General features: G+C 54.8%; 1 protein-coding gene across 3 annotated transcripts in view; it reads left to right on the top strand.

Moving 5' to 3' along the window:
* The first annotated feature begins 9,097 nt into the window (after positions 1–9,097).
* Positions 9,098–13,421, top strand: part of SFMBT1 (Scm like with four mbt domains 1) — a 122,397-nt gene continuing 118,073 nt past the window's right edge. The window contains exon 1 of one of the 3 annotated variants that reach the window (XM_051851533.3): positions 9,098–9,340. The gene's annotated coding sequence lies outside the window, so the exon portion shown is untranslated. Of the gene's footprint in view, positions 9,341–9,910; positions 10,047–13,421 lie in introns of those variants that run through there. The other 2 variants (XM_089306102.1, XM_008260804.5) reach the window with 2 other exon arrangements.

Here is a 13,421-nt window from a genome sequence, read left to right on the forward strand (position 1 = left end):
GCCACGCCAGTCTGCATTTCCCTTGATTTTGTCTGCATGATACAGAAATTTCTTCCCTCTTTAATCCACCCAGTGCTGGCATGTGGGGGCCTAGAGGTGGTATTACAAACCTGGCTGGTAAGCCCAGCCAGACACCAGGAGGCTCTTGTTAACTGGGGAGATTAAGCTACTGTGTAGCTACAGCAGGCATCAAACATGTCAAATGTGCTTGTTGGAGGTGGGTGTTATAACACAGTGGGGTAAAATGCCACTTGGGAACCCGTATCCTACAGTTGGACCTGGGATCAAGTGCCACCTCTGCCTTCTGATCCACTTCCTTCTAAGGTGTCTGGGAGGCAGCAGATGATGGCTCAGGCATTTAGGTCCCTACCACCCATGTAGGAGACCTAGATGGAACTCCTGGCTTCTGGCTTTGGCCTGGCCCAGCTCTGGCTATTGCAGGCTTTGGGAAATGAACCAGTAGATGGAAGCTCTTTCACTCCTTTTGTCTCTTTCTCTGTCACTCTGCCTTTAAAGTAGATAAATAAATCTTTAAAAATAAATAAAAATAAATGCACTTGTTGGTGTTTTCTTTTTTAAAAAATTTATTTATTTGACAGGCAGAGTTACAAAGAGAGGGAGAGAAGGAGAAATTTTCTATCCTCTGGTTCGCTCTCCAAATGGCTGCAATGGCAGGGGGCTGGGCTGATCTGAAGCCAAGAGCCAGGAACTTCTTCTGGGTATCCCACGTGGGTGCAGGGGCCTAAGCACTTGGGCCATCTTCCACTGCTTTCCCAGGCCATCAGCAGGGAGATGGATCAGAAGTGGAGCAGCCAGGTTGAACTGGTGCCCATACGAGACGCTGACATTGCAGGTGGTAGTTTAACCTGCTGTGCCAAAACGCCGGCCCTATGTTGGTGTTTTATTGCTCACTCCAATATCATAACAATTATTGTATGTAAGCTATATCTTCATATAAAAGAAAAGTTTGGGCATTTGGCTTAGTGGTTAAGATGCCAGTTAAGGTGGCTGCAGCCCACATCAGAGTGCCTGCGTCCAATTGCTGACTCCGGCTTCCTGCCAGTGCGGACCCTGGGAAGCACCAATAATGCCTCAGGGAATTGTGTTCCTGCCACACATGTTGGGGACGTGGATTTAGTTCAAGGCTCCAGGCTTCAGCCTAGGCATCTGGGGGGTGAGCTAACAGATGGGAGCTCTCTCTCCCTCTGAAATAACTTTTAAGAACAGAAGTGGAAAAAGATGGCAGAGTGGGAAGAGGCAGGCAATGGGACAGAGAACAGGGCCTAGAATTCAATTTGTTTTGCAAAAATACTGCACAGAAAGTTATCTTGCACCAAAAACACAGCCGCTGCTGGCGTTCCACCCTGTCCTCCCCGCGTGCAGGCGATCTGTTTGCTCTGCGCTCTCTCCTGTCTTCTGAGTTTTGCCTACTACTGCTCCCTCGGAGGCATTTTCTGCCTTTTGTCTCTTTTCCATCTCCTTCCGACTTTTCACTGGGATGGCTGGGCCAAGCCACAGGAGTTTCTCAAGGGCCTTCTTTAGGCTTTCGCTAGAGACTTGTTTCTTCTGGAACACCCAGCCAGGTACAGCTGTTTCTCGTCTTCTGTGAGGTGTCCAGCTCCCAGCACCACTTAGAGGCTTTAAGAACAATTTTCTGGCAGATTTTGGAACAGGTGATTGGTGATCTTTGCTCATGGCACACAGGCAGGGTTCAAGGACGACTGGGCGGCAGAGGAGTTCCGGCCGTGCGTGCTCACGCCCAGCAGGCGGCTTCGGAGAAACACGGGATCTGCGCCTGGATCCCTTTTTATTCTCTCCCTTCCTGGATGGGTCTGCCCTGCCAAGTCCTTCCCAGGGCCTGGTCACCAGCTGGAATTGTGGATCTGATGGAACTCCACTCAGAGTGAAGCAGCTGGAACTCAAACTGCTGCCCAGATGGGATGCTGATGTTGCAGGCAGCGGCTTTGCCTGCTGCACTAGCAGGAAGCCAGAATAGAAGCAGAGCGGGCAGGATTCAAAACTGGCACTCTGATATGGGATGCGGGCATCGAAAGTGGCAGCTTAGCCCAGTGCATCACAACACTAGCCCCTGTGTATACACTTGAATTTTTTTTACTGTACATGACTTTTAATACGGGACCTATTATATATTAACATAACATATATTAACCAAGAGGAATGAAAACGTTTGTCACTCTGCCTTTCAAATGAATAGAATAAATTAAAAAAAAAAGAGGAAGGAAGATTTATATGTGAATCTCCATAGCCCCACACTGGAAGCAACTCAAATGCCCAGGAACAAGGGAATGTTTGAACAGGTTGTGTCAGATCCACACAGCGGAATATGCCTAAGTAAGACAAAGGCATGGAATATTGCTACATGCAACAGCAGCAAGAAATCTAAAAGCATGGTGCTCCGTGACAGAAGACAGGAAAGATGGCTACCTTCTATGTAATTCCATTGCTATAAAATTTTAAAAAATGCAAACTAACCTGTAGTGTCAAAACAAAACAAAACAAAACAAAACAAAACAAAACAAAACAAAAAAAACAGAGCAGTGGCTGCCTGGAGATGGGATGGCATAGATGAATAGATTGAAAAGAGACACATTTTTTTTTTTTAATTTTTTTGAGAGGCAGAGCAGAGTTACAGAGAGGCAGGGGCAGAGAAATAGAGAGAAGTCCTCCATCCGCTGGTTCACTTCCCAAATGGTTGCAATGACCAGAGCTGAGCCAATCTGAAGCCAAGAGCCAGGAGCTCCTTCTGGGGTCTCCCACATGGGTGCAGGGGTCCAAGGACTTGGGCCATCTTCTACTGCCTTCCAGGCCCTAGCAGAGAGCTGGATCAGAAGTGGAGCAGCTGGGGGCCGGCGCCGTGGCTCAATAGGCTAATCCTCCACCTTGCGGCGCCGGCACACCGGGTTCTAGTCCCGGTTGGGGCGCCGGATTCTGTCCCGGTCGCCCCTCTGCTATGGCCAGGGAGTGCAGTGGAGGATGGCCCAGGTGCTTGGGCCCTGCACCCCATGGGAGACCAGGAAAAGCACCTGGCTCCTGGCTCCTGCCAGGATCAGCGCGGTGCGCCGGCTGCAGCGGCGGCCATTGGAGGGTGAACCAACGGCAAAAGGAAGACCTTTCTCTCTGTCTCTCTCTCTCACTGTCCACTCTGCCTGTCAAAAAAAAAAAAAAAAAAAAAAGAAGTGGAGCAGCTGGGACTAGAACTGGCTTTAGCTGCTATGCCACATTAATGGCCCCAAAGAGACACATTTTTGGGAATGATGAAAATATTTGTTTTCTTGATTGTAGTGACGGTTTCATGTGCATATTCATGTATCTCTAGGAATCAAATAAATGCTTTGTATATGTGTAGTTTATTGTAATTCAGTAATACTTCAGTAATACAGAAAATATGAAGACATTTTCCAATTACATATCTTTCATTAGAAACACTGCTAATATTTCAATATAACAATGTTCTTTAATATTTAATAATATAATGTAACATAATGGTTTTAAAATCTTTGTTTTATGAGGAGCAGAGAGACAGAGAGAGACAGAGGGAGCTCCCATCCACTGGTTCGCTCCCTAAACACCTGCAGTGGCCAGTGCTGGGTCAGGCAGGAGCCAGGAGCTTGGAATCCAGTCCAGGCTCCTGTGTGATGGCAGGGACCCAACTACTTGAGCCATCACTGTGTCTCCCAGGACGCACATTAGTAGGAATCCAGCATCAGAGCCACAGCCATAAAGGGAACCCAGGTGCTCTGATGTGGGACGCAGGCATCTTGTCCATTAGAGTAAGGGGATAGTACTTTGAAGACCAGTGCAATAGGAAACTTCTGAATATCATTCCCAGGGAATTCTATATGATTGAAATGATATTTAACCTGAAGTAAAGGAGTAGTTTAACACTATAGAAGAGAAAAGGAATACTCTGCTCCATTTCCAGTCCAGCTCCCTGCTATGCACCTGTGGAAAGCAGTGGAAGATAGCCCAATTACTCTCTTTAAAAAAAGATATATTTTATTTATTTGAGAGGCAGAGTTGCTGGTTCGGTCTTAAAATGGCTGCCACAGCCAGGGCTGGGCCAGGCTGAAGCCAGGAGCCGGGAGTCTTCCACATGGGTGGCAAGGGCTCAGGCACTTGGGCCATCTTTTGCTGCCTTCCCAGGCTCACTCGTAGGAAGCTGGGTCAGAAGCAGAGCAACTGGGACTTGAACCGGCACTCTGATATGGGATGTTGGCGTCACAGGTGGCAGCTTAACCTGCTGCGCGACAATGCCGGCCCACAGTTCACCATTTTTAAAGAACACAATTTTGTGGTCTTTGCTAGAAGTATATTCACAGCATCATGCAACCATCACTATACCTAATTCTAGAGCACTTCACCACCCCAAAGAGAAAGCCCAACCCAGCTCCTGCTCCCCTGTTTTCCTGTGCCCGGTTGAGTGTCCTTGGTCATCTATTTGGGAACTCTTGTTAGCAGGTAAGATGTTGGGGATACAAAGGTTTAAGAGCAGTACATGACCAATAATACAGAATTGTGAGCATTGTTCCTCTCAGTTCATTCCCCCTCTGCACTGGGAACAGAGGACAGCGGAGACAGAGACAGCTCCCTGGGGACGAGGAGGGCATGGCCCTGGACTTGGGATTCTCACATAAAATGTCTAGGGAACCCAAGCTAATGCCTTAGAAAGACAGAGAAGGGAGTGGAGTGTTCTTGGAAGACATCCCAGTGGAGGTGTCTTTTGGGCCAGGCCAGTTCTTTCTCATAATTATGCTGTGCTTTTAGAGTTTGCAAAGTGTGTCTGTGAGCATTTTTTTCCCTTGGATGTTCAGAACCCAGCCAGGAAGTCACTTCATCCCCATTTTGCAGAGGTGAGGAAACTAGAGTCCACAGAGGCACGGGGCCCCACAAAGGCCTCAGAGAGAAGCAGTGACCCTCAGGCTATCTATGTCCAAAGCCCACTGCTTTTGCTCTTACAGCACAGTGTGGGTGAAAGGGCCTGGGGCTGTGGTATTTGCAGGATCCAGGCGCAGAGATGGAGCAGGGCAGGGGTTGGGGGCGCACGGCAGCGGCCCATGGTCCAGGGCAGCAAGGCCAGTGGAACCAGCCGGGCCTCGACAGAGAGCTGCACCGGCTGAGCAGTGCCTCCTTGGGGGCAGCGCTGCAGCACTTGGGCAGTGAGCCACAGGGGCTTCCTTTTTAACTTGCCTGTCTTTGGCTGATTGAAAGGTGCTAGCTGGGTCGCTGGCCATGGAGGGACCCTGATTGTAGATAGCAGTGCCCGGCAGGCTCCGGGAACCTAAATTCTTCTTGTGCGGGAAAGAGTGTGCTGTCTTGGCCAAGGGCTCCGGCAGCCCTTAGGGTCCAGGCCCAGCCCCCATGTTCTCACCTGGTACAAGGCCTGGAGTCAACACCCAGCCCCTGGAACACTGACTTCTGGTTGTGATTTATCCCTGCTAAAAGCCTCCCAAGCCTCCCAGTTGTACCTTGCATGGGACCAAAACCTCACTTTGGCCCCCAAGCCCGGCCCTCTGACTGTCTCCTCCCCTGCCTTTCGCGCTGTGCTCCAACCACCCTGTCTCCTTCCCACCCCACGGAGGTGCCCCAGCCCTTCCCACTGCAAGGCCTTGGCAGCCCTGCATCCCACCTCCTGCCCCGCCCCCCTCCCCCATTGTTCTGGTGCCTGTGTAGCAAAGTGTCTCCGCACAGTAGGCCTTCCCTACCCATCCTTTCTATAGAACCGTTTCTCCGTTTCCCCGGTCATAGTTATAACTGACACCTGCATCTGTTTGTCTTTGGCTTGGGTTCTGTCCCCAACTCAAGCCCCACAAGGGAAGTCTCCTTCCCTGGAAGGTGGAGCCGTGTCGGTCTCCTGAATTGGAAGTCTGGCCCTTTTTGCAACAGGTGCTGGGTGGATGAAGAATGACAGGTCAGCCAGGCTGACCTCGGACCATCCTAGTGGCTGGAACCTTACTTGGGATGTCCATGTCCCTTATTGAGGTGTCTGGGTTTGAGTCCAGGCTCTGCTCCCAAGTCCAGCTTTCTGCTAATGCATGCCCTGGGAGGCAGCAGTGACGGCTCGTGATTGGCTCCCGGTGCCCCATGTGGAAGACCCAGATTGAGTTCCTAGCTCCTGGCTTTGGCCTTGTCCCGCCCTGGCCATTGCAGACATTTGGGGGAGTGAACCAATGAATGGGGAGATTTCTCTCTCTGGGTCTCTTCTTTCAAATAAACCAAATTTAATTTATTTTTATTAATTTATAAAAGAATTCAGTTTTCTGTAAGTTGCCCCTGGCTCCATCCTCCCTCTGGGGACCCCTCTTCTGTCGGCAGCCCCCAACCTGAACATCCCAGCATGTCCCTCACTGGGAAGTGGAAACTCCCAGTCAGCTCACTGTCCACAGGGAGCGCCGTGACCCATCCCGAGGAAGGTAGCCAGGGTGAAAGGAGATGACACGTGCATCCACATGCCCACACCCACACCCACACAGGCTGACAGCTTTCACCCTTCGAGGCAGAGGAGCACGGGGGTCATGAAGGTGAGCAGCAGCGAAGGGTGCCATCCGCAAGGGTCCTGGCCTTTGTGTGAGAGCTTCACAATGTTTGAATCGACGGGAAGAGGGCATGCGTATTGGGCGGGAAAATGGGACTTGAGAAATATTTGATCTGTTGAATTCACAGTTTAATGCAACTCCATGCCAAAAAAAAAAAAAAAAAAAAAACTCAATATTTCTTTGGAACTAAAACCAGCCACCATTTTCCTTGTGGCAGGCATGGGGCTGGTGAGGCAGGACTTGCTGTTACTCCTGCATGGCAGACCCAGACCCTAAAGCCTACTGGGGACAAGGAGCTTGCCACCATCACAGGGCCAGAGGGTCTCCTTCCAAACCCTGTTAGGATTACTTGCGAACACACATGGACGCAAAGACCAGCATGGTTATCAAGTGACAATCCGAAAAAGGAAGCAGGAATGGAGATGTGTGAGATGTGAGGGTGTATTTCAAAGAGCCGAAGTGCACCAACTAAAATCAAGAGCCAAGCCTAACAGTGGGTTTTCCTAAACAAAGGGTAAGGGAGGGATTATTCAATAAGCGATGACTGCATACTCAAAGCAGTTGGTGATGGTGGTGGTGAGTTAAATCCATATTTTACCTCCCAGATGAACAAAGCACAATAAAACGAGGCTAGAGAATTATCAACGAATTAAGTACGAAATGAAATTGGACTAGACTAGCAGAAAAGCAGTGAATCAGATGGTGGGGGAAAGCTCACTTTGTCAGCATTGAAGCCATGAAAAAAGTCACAAAGGGCTGGGATGACAGATTCAACACCGGGATAAAACAAAAAGGAACAGGCTGGAAAATCTCTGCATCGGTGCTAACAAAGGAGCAGGGACGGTGATACAAAGGCGCTTGGTCACGGGCAGAGGAGGTTCCAGTCCTCCGCAGAGGAACGGATGTGAGCCGGTGGGTCACAGAAGGCGGCACACACACGGCAAGTGCGTGCAGGAGCGCTCATTTCTGAGTGTTTGCTCAGTAAAGTCACCGTGAAGTGACAACGGTGGATTGAACTAACGATCAGAAGACAGTCGTGAAGTAGTGGGAAGGGGCCGCACCGGGTGCCCACGAGCGTCCGTTGGCGCGGCTCCTGGGGATGGGACCACTCGGCCACCGGCAGCCTCCCCCCAACCCCGGAGCCTCTCCCTGCCGGCAGGTGCAGGACTCAGGGACACGTCAGTGAGCCAGGGCAGCCAGAGCCCAGACGCAGTGTGCTGGGGACCAAGTCACACCTCCGAGAGGGTCACGTGAACAAAAGAAACCCCTTAGAGAAAGTGGCAAACAAAAGAAAAGTGGATAGTTGGGACTATGCGAAGTCGTGCGTGAGTGCCAGGTTCTCGGAGCGAAAAGCCGCCCTCCCTGGGAGCTACCCCGACACTCTGCGTTTGTTACGCCCTTTCTCCCGCTGGTGGCCCTGAGCTAAAATAAAAGAATCAATCAGCCTGCGTTCAAATCCTGCCAGCCGAGTGTCGGCAGAAGCCAGGCGTCTCCCGGGACGGCTGAGGCCGGCGGGAGGAGGACCGCGCGCGCGCCGGGCACACCGCGGGGCACCCCAAGGCGGTCCCCCTGCGGCTGGGACTCGGCGTCCGCGCAGACCCGCAGGAGCCGCCGGCGCGCGTCCCAGCCCTCCTGCCAGGACCTGAGGAGCAGAGCCGGTCCCTCCTCGCGTGCCGCGGGTTCCTCAGGCAGGGAACTGCCCGGAGCGCATGGGGGCGCGTGTGTCCCACGGGCAGCCGCACGTGCCAGGCGAGCGGCGGGCCCCGGACACTTGGCCGACCTGCGGCCACTTGCGAGCTTCGGATCCTACCCCAGGCTCCGTAATCTCCCGCCCGAATTCCGCAGCCTCCTTGTGCCCCCTCGCAGGGACGCCGAGCCGCGGAAACTCCCGGGTGTACACGCCGCCTCCCAGGGGGCTCGGCGCGGAACCTCACGGCCGGGACCCCTGGGTGCAGGGACCCGCTGCCCGCGCCGCTGGTACGGGTCGGCCGCGCGCGCCCATCGGGGTCCGGCTGCCGCTCGGTCCGCTGCTCGCCGAGGCCGGCTCGCCCCAGGCAGTCACGTGCGGGCGACAGCGGCGCGCTGCGCCGGGCCCCGAGACTCGCCCGGGCTCCCCGCCGCTCCGTCCGCCTCAGCCGGGGCGTGGTGCGGGGGGTCCCTTCCCTGCCTGGTCGGAGCCGGGCCAGGACCGGCGCTGAGGCCCCGGGGTCGCGTCTCTGCCCCGGCAGATCGCGCAGAGCCACCGAGCCGTCGGGGCCCTGGGCGCCGCCGCATGTCCCCGCCACACCCTCGGGGGCGACCGCGGCTTAGTTGCGGGCCGGGGCGGGAGCGGCGGACTGCGGGCGACGCTGGTCCCGCGCGCCTCAGTCGGCGGCAGCCGCGCGGCCCGGCCCAGAGGGAAGACGCGCGGGCGGCCACCGGGAGGCCGGGCCGGGGGGCGCCACGCGCGCGGCGCGAGGGGCGCGGGCTGCCGGGAGCACCGCGGCGCTGGGGGGGGGGGGGGCGCGGGCGCATGCGCCCTGCGCCCGTGCCATATTGGAATGAGTCGGAGCGCGGAGCGCCGCCGCCGCCGCCGCCGCCTCCGCCGGAGCGCGGGTGGAGGGGGGCGGGGAGAGCTGCCGGCCGCCCCGCTCCGCCGAGCCCAGCAGGAAGGAGGGCGCGAGCGGGCGAGCGCGGGCGGCGCGAGCGGAAAACGCGCCCGCGCGGGGCGGCGAAAAGAGGAAAGAAAAGAAAGAGGACGGGCGCGAGGCGGGGGCGGCGAGCGCGCGCGCGAAAACTCCCGGCAGGTAAAAAAGCGGGGCCGCCGGCTGGGCCTTCCCGCGCGGCGGCCTGGAGGGCGGCGGCGGCGGCGCCGGGGCGGGGGACGGCGCTGCGCTCCTCACAAGCGGCCGCGCAACTTTGCCCACGGAAACCCGCGGGGCGCGGGCGGCGGCGCCAACGGGCGGCGGCGGCGCGTGGGGGCGGGGGCGGCGGGGGCAGCGCGGCGCCCGCGCGCCGCCTCGCGCGCCCCCGCGGCCCCGCGCGCCGGCCGGCCGGGCTCCAGGGGCGCGCCCGGGCACCTCGCGGCGGCGGCGGCGGCCGTCAGCCCCGGGAGGCGTGGAAGGAAAGTGCCCGGGTGGCGGCGGGCGCCAAGTTCCCCGCCCGCCGAGCCCCGCGGACCCGCCCCCCGGGCTCGCTCCGGGCGGGGCGCGAACCCGCAGCCGGGGCGGTCGAAACTTCGGGGGGCCCCGGGGCCGCAACCGGTGGCTTCGCGCCGCGGGCACAAGTGAGCGGGGCCTCTCCGGGCAGTGCCGCGGGGGCCCGCGCGCTCCGGGTCGGGCCGCCCTGGTCGGCGGAGGTCTGCGGCCGTGTCGCTTCCCGTCCGGAGGTCCGGTGCGGACGCCGAAAACGGTGGCTGCGGAGCGGCGAGCCGGCCGCCCGGGGGGCGAGGCCTGCTGCTCGGAGCGGAGCAGCAACGCCCCGAGAGGACGGACATAAATTCCCGCGGAAGATGTAGGTTAGGTTAAGTTTTCCCTAAGATGTCAGCCCTTCACGTGGGGCCCGGTCCCCTGCAGCCCTGGGGGTGCCCGGGGCAGGGCTGGCTGCGGCGAGCGCCTCTTGGCAGGGAGACCCTGGCGCCCTCGGCGGCCCTGGGAGCCGGGAAAGCTGCTTGCGCGGCCCCGGCGCGGGCCGGCTGCCCCGGGCCCGCGGTCGCCGCGCGTCAGACCCAACTCCGGGCCCTCGAGGCGAACGCCTGGCGCGCGGCTGCGAGTGTGCCGGGACGGCCCGAGGCCGGGAGCCAGGCTTGCGCGGCCCTCTGCCTGCACCGCGGGCGTCCGCGGGTAGCGGGGAGCCCTCCCGGGCCACAGGTAGCCGTGTCCCAGCCGGGTCGGGGACGTCGCGGCCTGGCGGAGGCGGGAGGGGTGGTCCACGGGCCCCGCCGCGGCCGCCGGGTCCTGCGGGCCTCGATGGGTGTGATTTTCCTCACTTGCACGGTTGGGGTGCGGGAGCTCATCTTAACCCGAGTTCGCAGTTGTGAAATTGGGATAGTTTTTGAAGTGGAAGATTTAAAAGAGAGAGGAAAAAAAAAGCCCTGTATTTTTTAAAAGTTCTACTTAAAAGCGTTCACAATTGGCATCTTTATTAGAATACGCTTGGGAAAAAAAATCTTGGTAGGATAATTTTGTGAGAGTTATCTGAACAAAGACATTTAAAATGTATCTGAGTGTGTTTTAAGAATTACAGGAATTTGGTTTATTGGTAAGATCCCAGGAGCGCGGTCCTTGGTTTACTGTGCCCTGCTGCCTGTCCAGCGCGGGTCCCCTGTGATGCTGCCCCTCTGACCTGTGGTCGCCACAGGTGGGCTCTGCCCCGGGACAGGGTCTCTGAGCGTGAGAGGGCAGCGATGGGAATAGAGATGCTGAAGGCCTGCAGGTGCACACACAGGGTTGTAGGCTCTGGGTGTGACCCTGTGCTTTCCGTAGGGCCCGCGGGGGCTTTCCCGTCCAGGAGAACTTCCAAGTGCTGACCCAGGTCCCTTCTTCCGAGGTCACCGTGGTGCAGTACATGGCTAGCTTGAGTCGGTGGTCCTGGGAGGCCTGTGTTTACCTGTTGCTTCCGGTTTGTGGACTACAAGTGTATTTGTGGATGCTGGATTTGAAGCGGGAATCATGAACTTGCCCCAAGTCCAGGTTTAAGGTGTCAGTCGATGAATCAGTCTCTTAAAGCCTAGAAATTGCTGAGAAAATTGAATGAAGATTGATTTTTTAAAGTTCAGTGAATTAGGGATGTGAGTATAAAGCTTTAATGACCTTTTAAATGACAGCAATTAACATGATTTATATATGCAGGGCATTCACCTGGTTTATCAAATAATTAGAACTCCAACGTTGAAAACAAAAACAAAAGGTAACTAAAACTTGTTTCAGGTGTAATTGAAAAAAAAAAAAAAAGTCGACTCTACAAGGTGAAGATGCTTTTTAGTATTAAACCGTGAACTGGGAAGGTAGCTTCTATCCCTTCTGCTGAAGCAGGCGCCACAGCCACTGGCTGATCATTCCCAGACGGTCCCCGCATCGCGCGTGTTTTCTGGTTTCAGTTGAAGGAGAGGAGCTGGACGCTCGACGTGCATTCTCACTTTGTTAGTTCCTGATGCAGGCCTGCGGTTGGCCCTGTGGTGGGGAGTTGGGGGCTCTCAGCCCGTTGGCGGGGATGCACGGTGCTCCACAGAGTGCAGAGGTTTTCTTTCGTGAAATGATTTCACTGCATAAATTCTGTCCATCGTGGCCTGAGGCTGCCGCCGCCCCCCCCCCGCCCCCCCCGCCCCCCGGCCTGCCAGCCACTCAGCCTCTTGGTCACTCACCCAAAACTCTCAGCCCCATTAGCCAGGAGAGGATTGATCATTTAGCTATTGTTAGTCCACTGTTGTTGCTGTCATTGTTTTTCCTTCTGCAGATCTTTTTCAGTTCCTTGGCCTTTGCACTGTCAAAATATCGTACTTAAAATTTGAAAATCTTTCCTGCAACTGAAGACCAAAAAACCAGAAACAAAATACACATGAAAGGGGATTTCTTCTCATTGATATTTGTTTCCTTGTCAACTCTGAGTTTTCCCTTTAAAATAACCTTCCCCTCTGTGTCTCACGGCTTCTGCAGGGGGCCTGTGCTTTGGCAGTGCCAGCCAGGCTGGGCTCAGCTGTGGAGCAGTGGCGTGGGCACCGTCTGACTCAGGCCCACGGGCAGGACAGGCTGCCTAGACGCCAGGTTGTGTTCTCACTAAATGAGTAGACCTGTGTCAGCTGTTGTCTAGGCAGGGATTTTGAATGTTAAAAATTTTCTCATGAATTCCCAGAAATTTCCTTTCTGGGATTATCTGGCTGATAACCAGTATTCGAGTGAAGAAAACATCGTTGGTAACCTCCCAGCCTGGTGGTGGCAGGGTTTTTTCCTTTGAGTAAGTAGCATTTGTTTTGTAACTAGGGTGTTCTTTATTTGAAAACAATATTTCTCTGTGTATGTAGTTGTTAAATTGGATCAAAGCCTCTGGGGATTTGTGTTACCTGGGAGATTCTGAACCATTAGACTGTGGGGAGTGGGATTTTGGTAGGATTCTGTCATTCTTCGAGGGATAGCCGCCCCGATGGAAAGCAATTAAATAAAAATAGAAAGGATGTGGTCAGGTTGTTGCAAATTCATGCTTAAACTTTTCAAAAGTGAGAGGAAGGATAAGAACAAAGGCAGGTTATTAATAGAAAAATTACGTGACTTTACTGCAGAAGTTTTTTAAAAAAATATTATTTATTTATTTCAAGGAAATCCTTAAAGATTTATTTGTTTGAAAGAGGGTGAGGGGAGAGATACCTTCCCTCTGCTGGTTTATACCCCAGGTGGCCGCAGAGACCTGGGCTGAGCCAGGCTGAAGCCAAGAGCCAGGAGCTTCATCCAGGTCTCTCATATTGGTGGTAGGGGCCCAATCTTCCACTGCTTTATCCAGGCCATTAGCAGGCAGCTGGATCAGAAGTGGAGCAGCCAGAACATGCACCGGCGTTTGTTTTTGGGATGGCGTTGTCGCTGGCGACTGTGCCTTGTTCCAGAAGTTTTAACAAGTTTGGTTATAAACCTTTTCCTATGACTCAGAGGCACCTAAGGATTTGTATATAATTATTCTTGCTAGTTTTTTTTTTTTTTAATAGATTCTTCAGCTCTCTTTGTCTTTAGGTGATCAATCAAGGACTTTATTTTAAAAGAAAAAGAATACTTTATGTATTGTGTTAAATGATGTGTGAAGCCCTGCTGAACATGGGGTTTGATAGTTGAGTAACCAGCGAGCTAAGGCCTTCTCTGCAGGGAAAGGCTGCAAGGCAGCATTTCTACATTCATTGATTCCCTT

The sequence above is a fragment of the Oryctolagus cuniculus genome, chromosome 10 (genome assembly GCF_051225735.1).
Source record: "Oryctolagus cuniculus isolate XC-2025 breed Fujian yellow rabbit chromosome 10, ASM5122573v1, whole genome shotgun sequence".
NCBI lineage: Eukaryota > Metazoa > Chordata > Mammalia > Lagomorpha > Leporidae > Oryctolagus > Oryctolagus cuniculus.